The sequence below is a fragment of the Pecten maximus genome, chromosome 18, assembly GCF_902652985.1.
Source record: "Pecten maximus chromosome 18, xPecMax1.1, whole genome shotgun sequence".
NCBI classification, from domain to species: Eukaryota; Metazoa; Mollusca; class Bivalvia; order Pectinida; family Pectinidae; genus Pecten; species Pecten maximus.
Genome location: NC_047032.1, coordinates 17,900,020 through 17,920,551, shown reverse-complemented (window position 1 = coordinate 17,920,551; position 20,532 = coordinate 17,900,020). Strand labels below are relative to the sequence as shown.

The 20,532-nt window shown below is 35.5% G+C and overlaps 1 protein-coding gene and 1 long non-coding RNA gene across 3 annotated transcripts in view; one reads left to right on the top strand and one right to left on the bottom strand.

Annotated features, from left to right (window-relative positions):
• The window catches only part of LOC117316486 (zinc metalloproteinase dpy-31-like), a 66,864-nt gene that overhangs the window by 25,189 nt on the left and 21,143 nt on the right, over positions 1 to 20,532 (top strand). The window lies entirely within an intron of this gene.
• Positions 2,262 to 8,353, bottom strand: LOC117316487. The gene is made up of 3 exons (XR_004529863.1): positions 8,250 to 8,353; positions 7,725 to 7,789; positions 2,262 to 2,462 (listed from the first exon to the last, which is right to left on the bottom strand). It is a non-coding gene; the product is annotated as an uncharacterized LOC117316487 (long non-coding RNA).

Here is a 20,532-nt window from a genome sequence, read left to right as displayed (position 1 = left end):
GCATGTATACATACCTATCATCAAGTCTATCAGGCTTCTGTGGCTTATAAGAAGGGTCTCTGCTGTCAGAATCATAGTCATGAACACTACTATCACTGTCTTTATGTGAGCTACAAAATAAATGTATTTGTATATAACATCAAAAGAATTTTTGTTTTAAAAATAAGTTTGGTGCATGGTTTGATATCATGTGCGAAATCATTCAATCATTGATATTTTTTGTTAAAGCTGCATGCACAATTATATAATCATTAAAATCCCAGCGCAAATCACATGTACCCGTGATGTGACCTTGAACTTTGACCATGTAAATCAACGGGAACCTTCTTCTGTTAATACATTCATAACATGTGATGCACACCCATAAACAATATACTCACTCATTGGTTTTCCATCTCTTTAAGATTCTGGTCTTTCTCAGACTAACACTCTGTAATGCACATAATAACAAATCATAAAATATCCATTAATCGGTTATTCGGGTTAACTAGGTTATATGTTAAAGGCACTTTAAATGTGGTATTTTAAATGGGGTACACTTACACTATACATACAATTTATATGGCAATATCACTGGGATATTGTGATTTTATAAAGGAACTAGTAGAAAATCATATCTTTACTTCTAAATGTATGTGTTTTATCCAGTATCTATGGTAAGCATCTGCAGTGCTACACAATGGATGATAAAAGACTCAAGTGTTAATCATATATGTAAATGTGAACAGCTGTGACCTAGGCAGGGAGTAATTAAACTTTTTACGGGAAAAGCTGTACTGGATTAAATTCATTTCTTTTCAAGTCATGGAGACAACTTAATACATACCAATATGGGCCAAATCAGCGAGCAGTTGCTGTCCTCGCTGCAAGAATCCATTACTTGCTCCAGATCCAGCTTTTCTTTAACAGCTGTGTGAAAGAAGAATAATGTAACATTCATTATAGCATCAAACTACTAGAAATGATATGTACATAATTGGAATAATTAAATATTTTCTTTAAGCATCAAATGATGTCATTTTTTCCAACATGCAGATGAGATTGTGAGCACCAAATGAAAGTCTTTTAAAAGAAATTCTTTCTTGAATAACTTCCTAAAACATTGCTGACCAAAACTGCAAGTTAGCTTTCCCTAAGTACAATAATAAAACAATTCCTGTAGGGTATCTTAACTTTAATACATATCTGATAGATAAAACATGTATAATTTTACCAAACTACCAACCCTACCCTATCCACACCCTTTACCAGTAGTATAAGTAATGAAAAAGATACCAACCACTAAAGGCTTCTCTGTTTTCCTTCAGCATGACCATGTTTCCATCATATCTGAAACTCATGTTTCCATCATGACCATCTGTTAGTGTTATGCTCTCTAGTTCATCATCTGATCTCCATTCTAGTTCATCATTTGATATTCTTTCTAGTTCATAATCTGATCTCCTTTCTAGTTCATCATCTGATCTCCATTCTAGTTCATCATCTGCTAACTCTCCATCCTCCACCAACATCTCTTGGTCATCGTCCTTCACCTGTCCATCCATCACAATCTTCTCTTGGTCATCATCCATCATCTGTCCATCCTTCACAATCTTCTCTTGGTCATCATCCATCATCTTTCCATCCTTCACAATCTTCTCTTGGTCATCATCCATCATCTGTCCATCCTTCACAATCTTCTCTTGGTCATCGTCCTTCATCTGTCCATCCTTCACAATCTTCTCTTGGTCATCGTCAATCATCTGTCCAGCCTTCACAATCTTCTCTTGGTCATCATCAATCATCTGTCCATCCTCCACTATCTTCTCTTGGTCATCTTCCTTCATCTGTCCATCATTCACAATCTTCTCTTGGTCATCATCCATCATCTGTCCATCCTTCACAATCTTCTCTTGGTCATCATCCACCATTTGTCCATCCTTCACAATCTTCTCTTGGTCATCATCCACCATTTGTCCATCCTTTACAATCTTCTCGTGGTCATCGTCCTTCATCTGTCCATCCTTCACAATCTTCTCTTGGTCATCATCCATCATCTGTCCATCCTTCACAATCTTCTCTTGGTCATCATCCATCATCTGTCCATCCTTCACAATCTTCTCGTGGTCATCATCCATCATCTGTCCATCCTTCACAATCTTCTCTTGGTCATCATCCATCATCTTTCCATCCTTCACAATCTTCTCGTGGTCATCATCCATCATCTGTCCATCCTTCACAATCTTCTCTTGGTCATCATCCATCATCTGTCCATCCTTCACTATCTTCTCTTGGTCATCGTCCTTCATCTGTCCATCCTTCACTATCTTCTCTTGGTCATCGTCCTTCATCTGTCCATCCTCCAATATCTTCTCTTGGTCATCATCTACCTTGCTATTCTCTTCAAGCCTTTCTTGTTCATCAATGTTATCATCTACTATCTCTTCTTGTCCATCAGCATGTCCTGTCATTCCACTGCCTTTCTGTAGATATGAATTGGTAGCATTTTTTAAAGACATGGATGTGCGGAAAATACATAAAAGGAAAATGCATGTATATATCAGGCCAGTAACCACTATATCAAACTAACAATCACCTTTTCAATTACATTCAAACAACTTTTTTTTCAAACCATAACAGGACGTAGGGTGCTCTATGTACATTTTAACAGGAACCTGGACATTATTGTCAAAAGAATAATATTTTTTTTGCGTTATTAGTGTGTTCAGACTCTTCATAAAATATTCACTAATATTAGTTGCAGTTTTGTAACACATATTTATTAAGGCTGTTATGATATACTTATGCAATGATACTACAATGTATATACCACGATATCTACTCGCGATAAAAATTTTAAATGAGTCACCATATTTGATGGCATCGGCGACGCATATTATTTTGGTATATTGACAGGGATTTGCAGTCTGGAAAAAAGGTGTTTGACGGAATTTAGTTTCACCCCCGCCAAGTTTCATATCACTATACATGTACTTATTGTACAAGGACGCATGTTTGTTACTTGACGGCATTTATCACGAGAGCCTATCAAATTTTACATTACATGAAATATTATTTCCGGTAAAAATTGGATCCATACTAAAAAATGGACCAGATCAGACCAAACTGACTCAAAACAAAAATACCGAAAAATGAAAAGTGTACCAAACCTAAGAAATTTATCATAGTTTTCGGTGCACCGCAGTGTATCTTTACAGCCCTAATTTTTATTGTCTCATTCTTCTATCTGTGAAAGTGCATACATGAATGGAAATCGCATGTATAAATACCAATGCGTGGGAGCAGAGCTATATACAGTGATTTTTGGTGCATACAATGTCACTTTTAAACTCATTCAGAAAATCAAAATGTGATACTCTTACTAAATAAATATACAAAACATTCAAATTCATGGTGTTGCCAAGTATTACCTTATAAATGCATGGACACTTTTTATAACAAGAGGCCCATGGGCCTTAACGGTCATCTGACAAACACTTACACTTACAGCAGGGACACACACCCCAATCCAGCATTATTACCATAAATTATTTATCGCAGCCAGTTATGTTTTAGATCAAATTTGGTTTTTATCCATTTAGCTTGTCCAGGAAGAGCAGCATCATAAAGCAAAATTTTAGCCAAGTTACCATTTTTGGGGCATGCCCCTCTGTCCCAATGGGTCAGACAAGACTCATTTATATCAATTAGGATTGCCTTTCCCCAATGATGTTTCATACTAAATATGGTTGTAATCAATTCAGGCATTAAGGAGGAATTGCATTTTTAAGAAATGTTTAACCTAAGCGCTCCTTTTGCCCCATCTTTTTTTCCCCAGGGGTCAAACCTGTCTCATTAAAAAATATGATTGCCGTCACCTTATGTTTCACATCAAATTTGGTTGTAATCCACCAAAAGGTTAGGGAGGATTAGGATTTAACAGCAAATATTCACCAAAGTTTCCCTTTTGGGGCCCTGCCCCTCAGGCCCCAGGGGTCACACTAGCCTCGTTTATATAAAATATGACCACCCTTCCCAAAGGATGTTTCACACCATATTTCGTATTAATCCACCCAAGGGTTAGAGAGAAGTAGGATTTATAGCAAAAATTCACCAAAGTTCCCCTTTTGGGGCCCCGCCCCTCTGGCCCTAGGGGTCAAACCAGCCTCATTTATATAAAATATGACCACCCTCCTCCAATGATGTTTCACACCAAATTTGGTAATAATTCACTATGGGTGTTAGGAGTAGGATTTTATAGCAAAATTTCATCAAAGTTCCCTTTTGGGGCCCGGTCCCTCTGGCCCCAGGGGCCACACCAGCCTCATTTATATAAAATATGACCACCCTCCACCAATGATGTTTCACACAATATCTGGTTGAAATCCACCAAAGGGTTAAGGACGAGTAGGATTTTATAGCAAAATTTCATCAAAGTTCCCTTTTTTGGGCCCGTCACTCTGGCCCCAGGGCTCACACCAGCCTCATTTATATAAAATATGACCACCCTCCCCCAATGATGTTTCACAACATATCTGGTTGAAATCTACTAAAGGGTTAAGGAGAAGTAGGATTTTATAGCAAAATTTCATCAAAGTTCCCCATTTGGGGCCCCACCCCTCAGGCCCCAGGGGTCACACTAGCCTCATTTATATAAAATATGACCGCCCTCCCCAAATGATGTTTCACAACATATCTGGTTGAAATCCACTAAAGGGTTAAGGAGGAGTAGGATTTTATAGCAAAATTTCATCAAAGTTCCCCATTTGGGGCCCCGCCCCTCAGGCCCTAGTGGTCACACCAGCCTCATTTATATAAAATATGACCGCCCTCCCCAAATGATGTTTCACAACATATCTGGTTGAAATCCACTAAAGGGTTAAGGAGGAGTAGGATTTTATAGCAAAATTTCATCAAAGTTCCCCTTTTGGGGCCCCGCCCCTCAGGCCCCAGGGGTCACACCAACTTCATTTATATAAAATATGACTGCCCTCCCCCAATGATGTTTCACACCAAATTTAGTTGTAATCCACCCAAGGGTAAAGGAGGAGTAGGATTTTATAGCAATATTCACCTAAGTTCCCTTTTTGGGGCCCCGCCCTTCTGGCCCCAGGGGTCAGACCAGCCTCATTTATATAAAATATGATTGCCCTCCCCCAATGATGCTTCAAACCAAATTTGGAAGTAATCCACCCAAGCGTTAAGGAGGAGTAGCGTTTTGAAAGAAAAAGTTTGCGCACGGCGCACGACGACGGACGAAGCACGATGACTATAGGTCATCCTGACCCTTTGGGTCAGATGACCTAAAAACTAACCTTTGACTTTGTTGCTTCCAAATCATCAAAAAATTTCCTTTTATTTCTACCTTTCAGTTTGTCTGTTAAAATATAATTGATTCTCATAACATCACATGGGAATATAAACAAGAGATCCCAGAGGGATCTTGGCGCCCACCATTGAATGATCTTCATAGGTTCCATGTCAGATTGATCTTTTCTCTACTTTTCCCTTCATTTTACTAATCTGTGCAAATTGAGACATCCCTCCAGTACTTTTCAAACAAGGGAATCCTAGCTATATAAAAAAATTGAGATTTAACGATAATGGCTGTTTGTTTGTCAGGTTGTTTTCTGGACAGACTGGTCCAAAAATGCAATACAAGGGACCAAGGGGAACCTACTTATGAAATTTGAGAAAGATCCCTTCAGTACTTTCTCAGAAATAGCGATAACAAACTTCAACTGTCAAAATCCAAGATGGATGCCTGTCGGCCATGTTGTTTTCAGATTGGTCTCAAAATGCAATATGCATAACTAATGCAATATGCATAACTAGGCACCAAGGGGAACCTAGATATGAAATTTGAGAAAGATCCCTTCAGTGCTTTCTCAGAAATAGTGATAACAAACTTCAATTTTCAAAATCCAAGATGGCTGCCTGTCTGCCATGTTGTTATCCAATTGGTCTCAAAATGCAATATGCATAACTAGGCACCAAGGGAAACCTACATATGAAATTTGAGAAAGATCCATTCAGTACTTTCTCAGAAATAGTGATAACAAACTTCAATTGTCAAAATCCGAGATGGCTGCCTGTCGGCCATGTTGTTTTCCGATTAGTCTCAAATCGCAATATGCATAACAAGGCACCAAGGGGAACCTACATATGAAATTTGAGAAAGATCCCTTCAGTACTTTCTCAGAAATAGCGATAACAAACTTCAATTGTCAAAATCCAAGATGGCTGCCTGTCGGCCATGTTGTTTTCAGATTGGTCTCAAAATGCAATATGCATAACTAGGCACCAAGGGGAACCTCCATATGAAATTTGAGAAAGATCCCTTCAGTGCTTTCTCAGAAATAGTGATAACAAACTTCAATTGTCAAAATCCAAGATGGATGCCTGTCGGCCATGTTGTTTTCAGATTGGTCTCAAAATGCAATATGCATAACTAGGCACCAAGGGGAACCTTCATATGAAATTTGAGAAAGATCCCTTCAGTACTTTCTCAGAAATAGCGATAACAAACTTCAACTCTCAAAATCCAAGATGGCTGCCTGTCGGCCATGTTGTTTTCCGATTAGTAACTCTCAAATCGCAATATGCATAACTAGGCACCAAGGGGAACCTTCATATGAAATTTGAGAAAGATCCCTCCAGTTCTTTCTCAGGAATAGCGATAACAAACTTCAACAGTCAAAATCCAAGATGGCTGCCTGTCGGCCATGTTGTTTTCCGATCGGTCCCAAAATGCAATATGCATAACTAGACACCAAGGGGAACCTAGATATGAAATTTCAGGAAGATCCCTTCAGTACTTTCTCAGAAATAGAGATAACAAACTTCAATTGTCAAAATCCAAGATGGCTGCCTGTCGGCCATGTTGTTTTCCGATCGGTCCCAAAATGCAATATGCATAACTAGGCACCAAGGGGAACCTACATATGAAATTTGAGAAAGATCCCTTCAGTACTTTCTCAGAAATAGCGATAACAAACTTCAATGGTCAAAATCCAAGATGGCTGCCTGTCGGCCATGTTGTTTTCCGATCGGTCCCAAAATGCAATATGCATAACTAGGCACCAAGGGGAACCTACATATGAAATTTGAGAAAGATCCCTTCAGTACTTTCTGAGGATTAGCGATAACAAGAATTGTTTACGGACGGAGGGACGGACGGACGGAGGGACGGAGGGACGGACGGACGGACGGACGACGGACCACGGACGCAGGGCGATTTGAATAGCCCACCATCTGATGATGGTGGGCTAAAAACAAAACAAGTAAAACATCTCATTCTGGAAAGGTCAATTAAGTTAAGCTCTTACATTAAGGTTTCAAACAGAATTTAAGGAGTTTTCAAAATATTGTCAACCAAATTCAAGCACCATTTTGTACTTATAAATGCTATACAATTACATCATCACTTGAATAGTAAAGCTTGAAATGTTTCTATATCGAGAGATATTTTTAAGGAATTATTGTGATAGTAATTAACGGTCATGCAATCTGTATAAATTACATGTTTACCTCATGTTTTTGTAATGTTATTTCTTAGTTTTATTTTTATTTTTTTCAAAGAAAAAGCAATATGGATAAATACTACATAACAAAGCATAACAAGATTTTCAATTATCTTTAAGGGGTTTTTCAAGACTTTCATTAATGTTCAAGAATTTTCCAAGATCTGCACCCGCCTTACTCTTTGATTTATGAAAACAGATTAATTTATAACAAATTAATACCTAGTGATTTCCTCAGCTGTTCATCACTGACTGTATATTTCCAATTAGATTTGTTGAGGGTTATGCTGTAAAATAAAACAATAAGTCCATGAGCTTTAGCAGTCTACTGATTTTGAAATTATTCTGTTAATTTGAACCTTTTGGTCAAATCCATCAGCCCATATAGGGCCTATGATTTCCTAATATAAACTATAGCAATTTTTCTCACAAATTCAAGACGTTAACTGTACTCTAAAACAAAATGATGAAACAAACGAAAACCTGCAAGAGTAAACAAGAGTTACGCGTAATTATATGTCTCACCTTTCCTGCTTTGTCAATAAATCACAGATAGCTATATGTGATAGGTGTTAAGCATGATTGTATCAGCTATATATATATATAACCTCATCAAGTCTCAATTCAACAGGAGGGCTACAACAATGAATATTAAAAATGTTTTCTGCATTCGTTCTAAGGCAATTTAAAAAAGGGTCACTTCAGACTTCAAAACTAATAACTATAAAAAGGAATGCGATAACGTACTATTCATCTTCATCATAGAAGTAGCCTTTTCCCTCCGAGGCATATCCTGGCCACCACACTCCCTTGTCAAGCTTCACAAATATACAGGATCCATCTGAAATGAAAAGAATGATACTCAGAAGAAGTTTGAAATGTGTTTTTCAAGATGGCGACTGTAGCGCACTGGTAGAACTTGAGGAGAAGTTAAAAATGTGAAAAGTTTACAGGCGGTGTACAGCGGACAATAACAAAAATAAATAAGTAAACTATATAGTTATATAAAAATTATGTCTTCACTCTATTCCACATAAATGAAAAATCAAGATTAGTAAATGTATGACTGGTACCTTTAGGCCGATTTGATTCAGATTGTTTTCTGTAAGGCTTGGTTTTTTTTTTGCTTCGTCCCATGTTCTGTGAGTAAAGAAAATACAAGTATTAAATGTATGCATACTTGTCTACATTGTATTATCATAGATCTATACAGGAGGTGAAAGGGGACAAGAAATTTTGGCAGTGTTGAAAAATTATTAATACACGTCGTAATCTCTAGTCATAATACCATAGGTACATATACTGTGGTTATTTCTAGGGGTGCGACAGTTAATTTGGTTAAAAACCAATAAACCACAGTTCAACGTTGTCGGTTCGGTTTTCAGTTTGTATACTTATATTTTGGTTTTATTCTAAAAATTACTCAATGTCATTTATGCTAGTCTTGGTTAATCAGACGCTTGTAATGTCTGCATAGTTACGTAATTATCAAGCGTCTAGCTGACTGCGACTTATACAATGGTGGTGAATATGAAGCGTATGTCAGAAGCGTGGCATTATTTCCAATTAAACCTGGACCTGACAACAAAAATGGGAAATCAACAGCATATTTAACATACATACATGTGCAGAAACTTATTTAAGTTTTATACAACGTCAAGCCACTGCACTACATCTACTGTCATATGTAATCCTATCTAAAATGGAAACGTGGTGCACTTTAAGTCACTCTTAAGTCGATCTTTGGAACGAAACAAAATATTCCTTTATATCCAGTCAGGTTAGTCAGTTCTGCAGTTGCGTTTAGATTGAAAAACAAATAAGAAGCATCTTCACTGTGACCAGGTCTATATCTGTGTTTATTAAAACTGATTTATTGCCCTATTCTGTTGTAGAACAGCTGGGTTTTCATGAGACGATACATGAACTTGAGCCTCGATATACAATTCTCTATCGTAAACATTTCCCCGAAAATGTAATTCCAAAGTTATATGTATAATGAACAATGAAAATCTATGCTGAAGCTTGCCATTTGATAGGTACACGTGATGGACTGAAAAATACTTATGTATGAATCACTATGTTGGTTGATATATATCACTGCCTCACAGTTACAGGGCATCCAGTTGACCCTCGACGTTCTTTTACAACTTCAAATGCCAGGAAAAAATACTTGTCCAAGTCTCTAATGGCATGGTATTGTGTTTCAATTTGCCTATTTAGATCATCCTCTAACAATGAGTAACATGTAAAAATCTAGGCAAATGGAATAAAATTTCTTGTTCTTGTCAGTAATCAAGTGGCAAATCCTCATCCCAAGTCAAGTTTATTTAAAAAAAAATGTATAATAAAAATATATACCATCATCTTATAAATTTTGCATAAATACACACCATGGTATTATGTTATCTAACATATATTTAATACCATATTGATATCACAAGATTTCTCTTTAAATGTAAAATTTAATTAGTTAGCCCTGTTGTAACAGGAGAGGAAAAATGCACGGCTAGACCGGGTTCAAACCCGGGACCTTCAGAACTCTAGACGGACGCCCAACCAATTGAGCTATCTGGTCGCCGACTATCAACCCGGTCTAGAGCCGCTACACTGTTATCAGATAAATTTAAACCTTTTGTTTTTTAATACTAATCATTGAGCCACTCGTTAATTATGTAACAATGCCTACAGTAGTACATTATCAGGTCGGGGGAAACCACAAATTTGCGTGTAATACGCCAAATTCAGGCACAGGTGCCTGACTCGTTTTATAAAATAATAACATATACAGCACATATAAATGAGACTTATATGTACTCTATATGTTATTATTTTATAAAACGAGTCAGGCACCTGTGATTCATGTATGGATTTGTTACTAAAAATAGCTCAAATCAATTTAAACTCACCTTTTTCATTTTTTTTTTTATCAAAGTCGCATTAATTTATGACAAAATAAATAATATTTTGCTGAAAGATGTTTAATTGAAGCATTGGCTACTTAGAAACTTGATGTAATAATCGCCGCCGTACTAACACTCGTAACAAATCCATACCCCAATTAGCGTATAATAGGCCAGTTGGCGTATTATACGCAAATTTGTGGTTTTCCCCGACCTGATTATTACACTTTTATACAGCGCTAGCTTTCAGGATCTGAGGACATTGCATTTATATTAGTAGAATCTACTGTACCTGATTAACTGTTTACTAACCCTAGCCCATAGGTCAAGGCAAGATATATTTCATCGCTGCTGGTACAAAAATCTGCATTTCCGTCATTCCGTAAACAATGTGAAATAGTTTGTGATCTTGTAAAGACAGCATTACAATTCGAAAGTCAATATGCTGTTTAAATGTTATCAAAAATCCATTTTGGTATTCACTCAAAGAAAATTCATCGGCAAATGATTTTGCAACATCAATTCCGTCAGTGTCAAAGAAAAAAATCTTGCATTCACATTTTGAGTCCACACAATGTAATGGTTTCGCCATGTCTTACATTTAATACTTTCATTTGATGTTTTCCTCATAAATCGGAGAGAAATAACGTACCTTGCTTGTTCTGCTTTCCTCGCAATACCCTAGCCTGCTCAGGACTCCGCCGAATATTTTCGCGCCAAAATCATGACGTGTTAATGCTACAACTTAGAAGCATTCCGAGTAGAAATTTCCCATGATTCCTACACCTCCATTTCATGCAATCGGAACCCCTCGTCATTTTCTCCGAAACTAGACTCGGACCAAAGTAGTAACCATTTTGGACTACTTTCGATCACATGACACAAAAAATGGCGGCGCCCATGTTTCATTAAACGGCGAGATTCAGCGATCATCATAAATCGACATGATGTGAAAACGGTAGTTAATGGGATGTCAAAAGTTTTCCTCATCACGATTGTAGTATGTCGTTATATTTCTCATATTTCGATCACTAGGAAGTCGCTGATTTACCTCCAAGTAAATATTTGTCTAACAGTCTCAAATGGTAATGTTTTGTTTTGTCAGCGAGTGTTCGAGTGTCAAGTAGGGTATTTCTGTTACTCAATACATATTAGTTCTCTAATTTTCTTAAATGATTTCGACAGATCTCACCCTGGATTCTTTTATCTTTTAAGATATGTATCTATATATTTGTCATGACAGGTCTGATATAATATATATGTACATCAATATACAATACAATGTATACATTCGTATATGCCAAGATATCTATAAACATCATCATTCCTGCCATCTCATTATGACAGCCACATTTTTATCAATTGCAAGATTTGCAGAACATCATGATCACCTTCAAATATGATATTTTTGTAGATATATTTATATGTAAAAACACTGAAATTTAAGACTCATAATTTGGAGGAATTAGCATACCTGAATGTTATGATTATGATATTTCAAGTACAATTGTATTTCTTATTGATATACATCCAAATTATCACTAGCATAAAAAGACTTCTACAATATCTTAATTACATGTATGCAGGAATGTTTATGTTATAAATGCATATAAATTATAATATGAAATCTAGACAAAAGTAAAATACAGAAAACTTGTAAACACGGCGGAGATAAGTTTTCATGAAAGATGTGTTCTCCTTTCTCTAACTTGAAAATCATAAAAATAGAAGTGACAGCAGATATAGGTCTAGTCTGATTCATATTACACCAAACCCAGAATATCTGTACTGTTCCTCCAAAGCTGGATTATAGTCTGATTTATATAATACCAGACCCAGAAATTCTGTACTGTTCTCCCACAGCTGGATTATAGTCTGATTTATATTACACAAGACCCAGAATATCTGTACTGTTCTCCCACAGCTGGATTATGCACTCATACATTATATACAGGGTATAATGATCATACCTGCACTTTGATAAAGTCTATTTTTTTTCAATATTAACAAATCTTTGCAAATATTATATATATATGTATATACTATTATATTATTTTCATCAGCATTATACACAACACAACCATGTGTCATCCACAAAGGCAATTGAACCAGGATGTTTTCTTTAGGAAAGTGGTTAACATGTAGTTTTTTTTTTCCAAAAAGCAAATAAAATTCCTATTAGAACATTATTTCAAATAATACAAAACCCGTTAAAGAATGGTGAAATAAAATATGTTTATGTTTATGAGGTATAAAAATACATAGTTAACCCTGAAGCATATCAATTTGGTATGATTCTATTAATATATTATGATAGAGGATAAAGTTTACTAATGATAAAATCATTATCCGGTTCTCCAACTTTTCTTCTATCATGCATGTCTCCACATATATGTCTCCAGAAATGTGTTTTTTCTTATCTTGTTGTGTTTCTTTTTGTTTAAAGTTCACGGATTTGATTTTTCTATATGATTACATCCATATACACTGTACATACCAGAAAAAATATTGATGTGATGGAAAATTGCCTCCTAGGCCGGTGAAGGAAAGCTTGGAATAGCCCTTTATGAAAACCGTAACATTGACAAGTCAACTTTTGTTGCTTCATGCTACAGCTAAAACAAAATGTGTACCAGTGTAAAAAAAACACCAGCTAAAAGTGACTTGACATTTTAACAGTGATATTGACTGTTGACACAGTGATAATTATCTCTGGTCAGCTGAACCAAGACTGAATTTTGTTAAAAAAATAAACTTAAATAATTCATTAAAACCTGGAGTAGAAGGTCATTAACTGTTGTTGACAGATATCATATGTAATTAAATCACTGATGATATCACAGTTTAATCACCTTTTTATTTCACTCCACAATCCAAGCAAAATATATTCTGAAGAAGTTGAATTCTAGTCTTATTTACTTTTTAATTAAAATTAAATTGAATTAGAAGATTGTTCCAAACTACACTTACTGTACTTAAAGATTTCTGTTAATTATTCACCTATAAATAGGATTGATAATGTAATTATCATTATTATTGAGCAGTATCTATACCAAATGAGGTGTTTTCACAACTCAATACCTATGAACTCTTTAATCAACACAAAAAAGGACATTTATTATAAAGTTCAACAATCTATTGCTTCTGGTAGGAGTGACTGTTAAGGAAAAGTTTGAAGTACAATGGAGTAAATGGTAAAAAAAGTTACAGTAGTTAATTCATAAGTTGGATACATTTGTATTTGGTTTGAATTGCCAAGTATGATTAAACTATTACTATTACAACTATTATTGATATCATTTTTACACTTCACAAGAAGCACCCTTTGTACTTACTCCCAGCCCTTGACAAAGCCAAACATACTAGTATTTTTTCCCTCTATCTTTCCTAACTTCTTCTCTCTTTCACACTTTCCTGTCCATCTTGACAATAAAGTGAAATATTTATCATAATTAATAAATTAGGAATACCATTTTGATATAAAATAGGCAATTCATTAGTTCATATGTGGTCAGCTGATGTCTTATTCAATTAAAAACTTTGCTTGATAAATTAAATGGCATGTCACTTTCATCCATTAGAATACATATACTGCAAGTGCATTTGTTCCTAAGTTGAACTTAGGTTGGTTTGTTTGCTAGTTTCATCACCACACATATGGTTCAGTCATGCAGGATCATTTTGAGGCTGGGTCTCCTTGTAGTAGTGGGTGACTACCTCACTGAATAACACACAGGAGACCCTGAACATATGCTTGGATAGATGTCAATTGATGTCTCATAATCAATTAAAGTGTCATATTCCAGAAAACTGTGAGAACAATCACACTGGTAACCCCAAACTTTTCAATTTCCTCGTGCCAGTGTTAATTTTTAAACATAATTGAGGATTTAAATGTTGCACGAGTGAATGAAGTGCATGTGTGGTATTATTAGTAAGTGAAAGTGAGGAAATTAAGTGCAAGGTATTAATGTTAAAGGAAAGGAATTTATTTTTATCCATCTTTCGTGTTCCACCAGAGTTATCGCCCCTCACTACACCCAAGCATATTGACTAATGAGTGAAAAGTACAAATTAGATCCAAGCTATTATTGTTGAATCTCTTAGATAACCTCACAATCTTCAAAGTAAATGTTCAACTGACCAATCACAACAGTTGTTAATTGCCAACAGATTTCATATCAAGCTCTACAGAAACATACAAGTGCCATGAACAAATCAAACATAAAAACTGCCAGGAAAAAACTGAGAATTGACAATACACCATAGAAATTGTAATTAACTCAATTTCAATTTTCAATTTCTTTATTGACCGTAGGCCTTGTGGCCCATAAGTACATAATACAAATACACAATACATGAAAATGACAATGAAACAGCAATGCAATACATTGTGGAGAACGGGTTACATATGTAAAGATCGAATCTTATTTGCTTCGAATATGAATTTACCCAGGTTACATAATTCTTTGGTATTATTGACACTTAATAACTGTATTAATTTAAACATTGATGGCTTTTGCCAGTAGTACTTTTCAGAAAGTATATACCATTACATGATAAAACACCACTGAAATTATACACAAGTGCATGGGTTCGGGAAAATTTCTGTAATATTATTTTTAAAACATCCACTTCACTAAAAGGTATTTTTTTTATAAAGTTATATATGTATATAGGTTTCAGAATCAAGGTTGCTACCTGTGAATTAATGTAAAATTTAAAATCATATATAAAATGCATTTCAAATATGGTATTTGATGACTCAATGATGTAATGTCTAATGTTTAAGATTTTATTTTATTCTTATGATAATCATACTCATGACACTTATTTTTTTGACTCAAGCATCTACCCGAATTAAATCAGTCTAGCTATTATTAATGTGTATTCTGGGTGAGTTAACTAACATTTATGACATTTGGCAGACAATAGGACTTTTTTGGGATAATTTTGTTGATATAAGGAATGCATCGCTGTCGGTAAAAAAATAATGGATCTAATAAAAACAATAACCTGGCTGTAGATGTTACATGTACCGGTACACACACAGTAGTTCTGTAATCTTTACAAATACGGTTGGATCATAAATATAACACAAAACTAAAATGAAAAACATGTCAATAACATTTATATAACGCTTACTCTTCACATATACAGTGAAATACTTAAAAACCGCATGGAATAGACTGGGTGCAGCCATGTTGTTTACCCTATCGACAGCTATAGTTCGCGGTAATTTGGTCATCGTCCGGCGAATCACCTGGACCCATCATTTTCATGTGTATTCATACACTTACCTCCGAGCCTACGTTCGCAGACGGAGGCGAGGTGTTCCGATTGCCATTTCATGGTCGTGTGATAATATGAGAGTGTTGAAATGGTCTAAAAATAGCATTTTTCTACTTTCATTTTTTTATTAAAGATTCGCTCACGCTGATTACGAATATATGGGGGAGCGATTTGTGGGGAACGACGGGAATCCCCATAAGCACCGTTTTTCCCCACAATGTTGGTCTAAAACACAACAATATTCCCCATAAGCTGTCTAGCTCGGGTGCTCTCTCTCTCTCTCTCTCTCTCTCTCTCTCTCTCTCTCTCTCTCTCTATCTCTCTCTCTCTCTCTCTCTCTCTCTCTGTTTGTCTCTCTCTCTCTCTCTCTCTCTCTCTCTCTCTCTCTCTCATATACATATGTATTTCGAAGACCATTGATTAGATAAATGTATACATACATATAGCTTGCATATAATTGAATATTGATAATCAATACATCAATTATAGCAGGGGCAATTTTAGAACAGAGGATACATTTGTTTAGCGGTATGACAAATATGTGTTACTTACATGAATAGATAAATCGGTATGATCACTTATTCAAAAAAAGAAATATTACTTGTGAGGGCGGATTTTTAATTTCCCTGTCATTTGTCATAAATATGCAATTAAGAGTTTCACGTGACAATTTTGACAGACGTAATGCTATACTACACGGTAGAAATATAGATCATATTAAGACGGCCAATGGCGGGCGTTTCTGTAATTTGCAGTCGATCATCTTAAAGCTTGTATCATTGTAATAGTTTTGTAGTGAATTATTTTGCAGGAAAGTGACAAATATGGACATTATTTTGGTCTACAACACCGATCTCATTTAGAAGCATTCTATTTAATTATTGGATAGAAAGTTAAACATCTTTATTCTTATGCTTTTTTGTCCTCAGTCCGGTTTTTCCGGAACGTGGCATGAGCTGAATTTGATACTGATAACTATGGCGGGTGTTGACGATGATGCAGAGGTCGCTTACCCTTCCCGAACCTCTGGTCTAGTTACCTTTTTACATTTCAAGGAATCTCATTGCAGATGTTTTCTTCTAATTATACCGAGATTTTGAATTTTGAGTTTCTATTTCGTGTACAGATCCACGCGTTCTTGTTGTGTGCTTACAAAGACGTGAGAGATGACATGTAGCATTGATTACATTAGTTTCTGGGATACTTTCTATTCAAATTTAGGACGTACCTTTGTTTTATGTCGGTAATGTTTATCTCCAGTGGTACAGTATAATTAACATATATCCTTGGGTGATATTCTGAATCCTGTCCATATGTTAGTCACTATGTCTGATCTTTGTTGACCTCGGTTGTATTTGTCCTCCGTCATATCGTAACAAATATTATTACGTTCTGTACTTTATATATGTAATTGTGCAGTGGTCAGAGTAATATACTTTGTCACTATACTATAATTATATGTCTGAGGATTTTCTAACGTATTGTTTCCAATAATATATTTGATTTTTAATCTTTGATTTTTCCATTGTATACTATTGTACAGCTGGCTAGTGTAATAATTTCAAATGATGCATTAATACAATATATCATTATTATTATTTTTTTTTGTATTTATGTTTCATTTGCGTAATCGTTAGATCCTTATGTAATCTACAAGATCAGATATGTTATAATATAAACCCAACAAAGAACACTAACATCATAACGAAACCATATTAGTATGCCAACTCAAAATTTATAAAATTGGAGCAAAGTATGGACAGAAATATAGACCTGCCAACCCTTATGCAGCAGAAGACGCTTTCTGTTTCGAAACAATTGAACTTATTTTATTTTCTTCATTTCATACTTGCTTTTGTACTATACATTCCGATTACTTGGTAGTAATCTCTGCATCAGACATGCGTGTTGATTCTTTAGTTTGGTAGTAAGGTTTGCGTCGGACGAGTGTGTTGGTTCTAAGTCATGAGTAAGCTCTGTGTCTGGCGCATGCGCTAATCTATGTCTTTGCAGTAAGCTCTGCGCCTGACGCGCGTGTTTATTCTGTATCTTGGTAGTTAGCTCTACGTCTGACGCGTGTGTTTAGTCTATATCTTGGTAGTAAGCTCTATGTCTGACGCGTGTGTTTATTCTTGGTGGTAATCTCTGCGCCTGACGCGTGTGTTTATTCCATATCTTGGTATTGAGCTCTGCGCCTGACGCGTGTGTTTATTCTATATCTTGGTAGTAAGCTCTGCGCCTGACGCGTTTGTTTATTCTTTATCTCGGTAGTAAGCTCTGCGCCTGACGCGTGTGTTTATTCTATATCATGGTAGTAAGCTCTGTGCCTGACGCGTGTGTTTATTCTATATCTTGGTAGTAATATCTGCGCCTGACGCGTGTGTTTATTCTATATCTTGGTATTAAGCTCTGAACCTAACGCGTGTGTTTATTCTATATCTTGGTATTAAGCTCTTTGCCTGACGCGTGTGTTTATTCTATATCTTGGTAGTAAGCTCTGAGCCTGACGCGTGTATTTATTCTATATCTTGGTAGTAAGCTCTGTGCCTGACGCGTGTGTTTATTCTATATCTTGGTAGTAAACTCTGCGTCTGACGCGTGTGTAGTCTCACTCGTGTTATGATTCTATGCTTCGAATGTGAGGTTTGCGTCTGACGTGCTTTGTTGATTCTATAAGTCTTGGTAGTAATCTCTGAGTTTGATGCGCATAGTGATTCAATGGTTACAAGGTATGCATGTACCCTGTCTGTCACGTGTCTCGTGAATAAAAGTGACACCGGCTCTTTATGTAGTCATACGTTTCGGGGCTTTCAATATTATCCTGAAGCGATGTTAGAACTCATAAGAACCCAAACGCTTTACGTACAGGAAGAGTTTACAATGTATGCGCAGCTTCATCGTAGTTTCTCGTTGTTGTAGCTCGCAGTGTATATACATATATATATACACGGTGGTGTTTCTAACGTACACTCAACATTTCGTCGTGATGAACAGCAATTAATCAAACGAATTCGTGTTTAATTAACTTTTATTTTAATTTCTGTAATTCATTTACTTTTTGTAATGCATTTTCTATGTTGAGTTGTAGATTGTATGTGTTAAGATTAATATATAAAGTTAAATGGACGAGTTACATTAACTTATGAATAGGTTAGTGGAACCGCCATGCTTATGTCATGATTAATATTTAGATAGCAAACATCTTCTTTGCAATTTTCTTCAAAATGATAACATCTTCTATTATTCATTTAAACAGATTCTGTGGTTGCATTATATCTATTCATATAAGATTTGATTTCCGAGAGGGAAATACAGGGAAAAGTTATATTTCTTTAAATACACATCTGCACGCACGCTTTTTGCTACAGATATTTTAGAACTTTATGAAATAAATATTAACTATATCCATCAAATTAACATATATTAATACGGAGTGAACTGGGTCATGTACTACTCTCAATTTAATGAGAAATAAACACACGTGCTTACACTTCGATCATCAATCCGGAAACAATGGCAATTGTTGATATATATATCCTATAGGCATTCTTGTTATGCTTCTTAACAAATATAAAGTAGCCAGTTGTACCAATGGTAGTATGTTAGAACACAAAGGACTGACTATGTATCAAAGTGTTTGAACAAATGTAATAATCGTTGCTTAATGACAATTGTAAGCTTGTGTTCAATTGGTGTCATGGTCGGCTTATCAGTTTATTCTTATTCCCGTCGTTATAAGGAAAGTGTATCTGAAGGCTGACAGATTTATGGACGACCTGCCGGAAGAGGATGTATACAACAATCACTCAATCTCGCAACACAAGGCGACCTTTATCAAAACGATAGGTCGATCTTCCGTTCAATAATACATCAACTTATCTGACGTTAGGCCAGTTACATCCTCGTTATTAGATAAATATAATACTTGTCATTCCGAAATTAGTATATACTTTTTACTATTTTACCAGTTTGAATTATCTATATACGTATTTTATGAACCATATTTTTTTTATGTTTATCAATATAATGTTTTTGAATGGTAATAATGTTTCAAATACTGGTAACAAAATAGACGTATGCACAGTTTCAGCATGCTTAAAACGGATGCAGATACTTTAGCAATTTCCCATTTGGTGACCATTGACGATTCTTTCTTTGTTTCTTTGTTTCTTTGTTTCTTTCTTTCTTTCTTTCTTTCTTTCTTTTGTGCTTGCTTGTTTTTGTTATTTTTGCTACATGTGCCAGCTTCCAGGTTCCGAAGATACATCGGTCATTGTTTCCCAATTGTTTGTAGGACAAATCATTACCTAATAGCTGATTACCAGTGTATCTTAAATGCGGAGTTTTATTCACATAGTCTGTTATTAATTATATATATAATGGATCTATTAAGTAATTACGCCAACATTGTCCGGTATTACTAGAATAGATATACGATCGAGATATGAGTCTCATTTGTGAAATATTATTCAAATTATTTATCACTTATGGTCTGTTGAAACTGAATATTATCTTCAAAGGAAAATACATGTATATACGTTAGAATTTGTTCAGACTTAGTTGTACATACCAACACATGGAAAAAAACTATATGACTGGCCATGGCCACTTACAAAACAGACAGCGAAAGTTATTCAAATAGGCTCTATTTCTGGTACTACAGATGCAAATTAAAAAAAAGTTGTTTTTGTCTTAAATATAAATTCCATTGATTGTGGCATACATAATTAATAGATATGCTAATCATCAAACTTTGAGTGCCGATAACACGCGTCTCTAATGTATTTATAATTTGTTTCACAACTGTACATTCTATAGACAGGAGCCGTAAGCGT